We start from the raw sequence: 5,164 nt of genomic DNA, 5'->3' as shown, positions 1-5,164 counted from the left end.
ACCAAACTCAGCACACAGTGCTCGACTCGATGATGGAAATGAGTGAAAGTTCTGGAGAGGCTTAAAGCTGTGAATGCTGAGGTTTATGTAAAACTCTCTTATGTGTTTGCCATGCGTAATGTTATATCCATTAAACAGCAGCTTGGCCCTTTCTGGTTAGCAAAAAGGCATAGAGTTTGTTTTAAAATGGCAGGAATTTTACAGTGTCTCAGCCGCAGGCTGATTTTGAGAGGTTCCACTAAAGGAGCGGTGTTCTCAGAAAGTGCATTTACTTCTCTTTTAACTTCAAAATAAGTCAAACTGAAGACTGTGCAGATTGACCAATGATGGGTCAGTAAAGAAACGAGTGAGTGCCAGTAAGGCATAGCTACGAGTGCCCGTCCCAGCACGGGAACAGAGAGGGGAATGTTGCGGAGCAGAGCCTGATCAAGAGCCGTGGCACCATCCTCTGCAGCCTGTGGGACAGGGCTGCGGATGCTGTCGCCCTCGTCTTTCTGGCCTTTTCTTCGGGGTGTGTGTACCTGTGTGAATGGCAGTTACTAAAGTGATGAGCTGCTGCTTGGGGCAGCTTTCCTCATTGTTTGGAAGTGTTTTATGGGGGTGGGGTGTGACATAAAAAAGGGGATGTGGGGGAATCTGGGGATGGATGGTGTCATTTGGGGCACCCCAGTATCACTGGGCAGGGTGATGACGATTTGGCAGAGGAGCAGGTGAAGATGGGGTGGGTCCCCTGAAAAAAGAGGGGTAACAGCTTGATTTGGGTCCAATTCCTCCAAACAGGGACCTTCTGTGACAGGCTGTGCTTGTGGAGCCCAAAAGTCCTCCCACTCCTGCGGTGCTGGGTGTGCAGGGGCAGTGGGGGATACCCACACAAAGTTTCGGAGAGAAACCCATCCCGTTTGTGATCTGTGTGGTTGCTGGTTGTTCAGCTGTTTGATCTCACACCAGCAGCGTTCTCCCGCTTACCTTCTCTTCCCCATCCCAGCGGCAACGGGTGCGCGGCACAGCCGGAACCGCCAGTGGTCCACGGGGGGCAGATCCGCTGAGCAGTATCTTGTACATGAACGCACCTCTCTGCTTTTCCTGCCTCGGGAGCGTGGGCAGAACAGCCCCAGCCTTTGTCCGGTCGACAGCGGCAAAGGCCTGGAATGGTTTTTGGTACGGAGGCACCGGGGACAGAGAAGAGTCAGCCCTGTCTCCAGTCAGCAGTTGGTGTCCCCGGGGGATATAAACATGAGCTGTTGTGCCCACGCTCCCGAAGCAGGGAAATTGGAGAGGTGCGTTCATGTACAAGGTGCTGCTCAGTGGATGAAGTCCTAGGGTTGCTGTCCCCCTCCTCTCTTTCTGGCAGAGCCCCCCCTTTTCTTTGGGGTGCGTGTGCCTGTGTAAGTGGCAATTATTAAAGCAATGAAGTAACGAGCTGCTCCTTGGAGCAGTTTTTGCTGAGGTTTTTTTTTAGTTTTTGTTTGTTTCCTTTTGCTTCAGGGGAGGGAGATGTAATGAAAACGGGGAAGTGAGGAATCTGGGGACGGATGGTGTCATTTGGGACACCCCAGTGTCACTGGGCGGGGGGGCGATGATTCGGCAGAGGAGCAGGTGAGTAAAGGATTGGGGAGATCCTCTGAAGAGAGGGAGTAACAGCCTGATTTGGGGCTGATTCCCCCAAAAAGACCTTTCCATGACGGGCTGTGCTTGTGGAGCCGTAGCCGCTGTGGTGGCCCCGAAATACTCCAAACCCGTTGATTCTGGGTCTGCGAGCGTTGGGACAGGGCGGATGCTGGGAGGGGAAACCCCCGCGAAACTCGGTGCGGCAGGTGGGGGAGGCGGGCGCGGTGTGGCGCCGGGCATCATATCCTGTGTGCAGAGCTGGGCGCTGCAGCCCGGGCTCCGGGCATGAGCCGTGGCGCTCCTTTTGTTCCCGCTGTTGTCCCCGGAAGTGGCCGGTGTCACGTGGTATGCAATAAGAATGCAGCAAGGCCGGTACCCTTAACCTGTGACACTCCCTGCGGAGCCGCTGCGTCCGCCTGAACGCAGCCCACAGCCTGGGCCACGCCCCCAGCACAGCCCCACCCCCTCACCTGCACCAAGACCCCCCAATGGTGCCTCCATCCCATCACCCACCCACAGCCTAGGCCACGCCTTACCATAGGGCCACGCCCCCGTCCCTCATTAGGCTGACCCAAGCACAGGACCCACCCCTACAGCAGCACCGCTCTACAGCGGGGACCACGCCCACAACCGTACTCTGCCGAGGCCACGCCTCCTGCCTTCAGCCCCTGCCCCAGGGCAGGCCCCGCCCCCTGCGGTGATGCCTGCCGCAGCTGCAGCGAGACTCCGCCCATGCCTCGTCTGGACCCACCCCCTTATGTGGCCACACCCCCTGGTAGCCCCGACCCCAATGCTGACCACACCCAGTTCCGGAGGTGACCCCGCCCTTGCCACGCCCCCAGCCCCCCCTGGCCACGCCCCCATCCCTTGCAAAGGAGATAACTCTAAGCATGGTCCCACCCACCTGAGGCCACCCCCTGCCATTTACTAACCCCACCCAGAGAGCTGACCACGCCCCTGCCTAAGCCACAACCGCTGCCACACCCCCTCTCGCAGGCCAACCAGGAGCCTGCCCCTAGCTAAGACCACACCCCTGAGTCAGCAACGGCACCATAGCCCCGCCCACAGCCCTGGGCACGCCCACAGCCTAGACCACGCCCCCAGCACGAGTCCAGACCCTTGTGTAGACCACACCCCCAGCCCTCATTTGCCCCGCCCACAGCCCTGGCCCCACCCACAGCCCAGGTAACACCTTCCCCGCAGCCCACGCCCTTTGCCCCTCATTGGTCCAGCCCAACAGAGGCCTCGTTCCCTGGTACCACCCACCCCATGCGCTAGACCACGCCCACACTCCTACATTAGCCCCTCCCTCAGCACACACCACATCCCCAAGGCTTCATTATTCCTGCCCTGTCCCCGCCCCCAGCCCAGACCCACCAGAATGGGATTACTGCGGAGTCTCTGTGAGTCACTTTCGATTGCTGTGCGTCTATATGGAACGCCTGTAGGGCTCTAGTACTTTCTCTGGGACACCTAAAAAAAAATCTACTAAAAGAGACTAAAAAGCAAAGACAACTGAAAAAATACAATAAATACAACTCCTAATAAACAAAAACCTATAAGGACAGTAAAAAACAAAATAAAAGAAAGCGATTATAAAATTCTACAAAACAAACACAAAATTATAAAAGTGAAAAAACTCGAAAGAATCCCCAATAAAAATTCCTTTAGCAACTTAGCCCCAGCCCCAGTAGTGCAGAGCCCCCTCCCGAACAGGCAAACTCAACAGCGTTTCTCTCGCAGGCATCACCTATACACACAGAGCTCCTGCGCTCGCTTTGCCACCTAAAGCTCCGTCCGGGCACGGCTTCTCGAGTGCCTGCTCTCGGGCACCCTGGAGCGGGGATGTGCTCCTGGAGAAAGCCCGCTGGGGTTTGCTCTATTCAAGAACCCTTTTCTCTCTCGGACCCCCTCTGGGCTACAGACACCAGCCCAAAAGCCAAGCGCTGCCCATCCTACCTCTTTTATCCCAGGTGGTGGTTTGCCCCCGCCCCCGCCCCTGGGCTTTGAGGGAGGGGCTGTGGGTGCTGCCTGGGGTATAAAGGCAGAGTGCTGCAGGGAGGAGCTCATTCAGCTCTTGGGCTTCAGCTGGGTGAGTTCGCTGGGGTTTGTTTTGTCTTTTGTCGCTTTGGAGTCCTGTGGTGCTTTGTGCTGGTGTGTTTTGATGTTTGCTGCAATGGAATCAGCTGTGTGAAGAGCTCCGGGACGTGTCCAGGTTTCCCAGTGTGTGCATGAACAAATGTTTCTGTAAGGCTTTCTTTTCGGAGGTGTTTCATTTATAGGAGGTGTTCAGGTTTTTTAAGGTCGCTTTTTGGTGCGTTCTGTTGTTTTTGTTATTGAGGTCTGGATGTTTTCTTCGCTGGAAGCAGAGCTTTGAGGCTGCTTTTTACCACTCGTGTTCTGTATTGGGCTGTGAGCTGAAATCGTTACTGCTGGGAGACCCAAAGTGGAGCAGTGACAAGGAGGTGGCAGCAGGAGTCACGTTTTCAGTGTCAGCGGCTCGGTGAAGGGAGCAGCGTGCCTGCTGGTTGTTGCCCATTCTCTCCAGCTGGGGATCTCAGGAGCAGCTCCACCGCCGCAGCGGTCCGGCCGTGCTCTGCCCTCTGTTTTTTTTCACTGCCCTTGGGTCGAGTGCTCTCGAGTATCCTCAGTCACAGCACAGCGAGTGCAAGTGTCCGGCCCCTGCTCCCACGGTTGAGGAGCCGCTACGCAAAGCTGGTGCTGGGCATCCCCTACACGTGGAGGCATCCGGAGCGGTGCCACCAGTCTGAGGAGCAACCGTGGGTAGGGGATGGCCAGCGGCAGCTTTGCGTCCCGGCCCCCCGGCTGCGGGAGCGGGGGCCGGAGCCTCGCGCTCCGTGCGCAGTGTTCCGGGAAGCCCGAGAGAGGGCGCCGGAGAGGCGGTGCGCAGGTGGGGTTTGAGGTGGCCCAGCGAGGTCTGGAGATCGAAGGCAGGTTCAGGTCGTGTCCTTGTAAAGCCCTGCGCCGGGTCTGTTTCGAGCCCTCCGCCTCTCCCCTTAGCGCTTCTCCGGACACATTTCAGGGGTCTGTGCCTCAGTTTCCCCACCTGGAAGCCACGAAGAACAGCGATTTCCCCCCGCTGCTCTGCGTTTTCCAGGTTGCTGTTTTTATTCAGTCCTCCTCTGTGTTGCTTTGGAAGGCAGCTGCCACCAGTAAGCACTAAATAGTCCTTGTTGGCCTCAGGTTTGAGTCAGCTACGCAGGTGTCGGCCGATCTGTGCTGCAGGGAAAAGAGTGTGCTGGTGACACCAGTCCTCCATGGGCAGTAAGCAAAGGGTCCGAAGGCAAACGGGGGGAACAGAAACGCCTAAAGCCATTTTTCAGGGTTCCAGCACCTTCTCCCAAGCGGTTGCATCTTTTTGGCGCTCCCTGATGTTTCGCAGAGCTCTGCTGCTGCTGGATTGTATTAGCAAACAGGCTCAGAGCACTCCAGTGCTGCTTTTGCTGGGCTGACCTTGTCAATTCTCGTTTGTTTTTCCTCAGCCTTGTCCCTGCTCTTGTCTGCATGCGATCATCCAGAGCAAGACCGGGGAAGT

The sequence above is a fragment of the Psittacula echo genome (assembly GCF_963264785.1).
Source record: "Psittacula echo genome assembly, chromosome: 2".
Lineage (NCBI taxonomy): Eukaryota > Metazoa > Chordata > Aves > Psittaciformes > Psittacidae > Psittacula > Psittacula echo.
Note: the sequence above shows the minus strand (reverse complement) of the source record.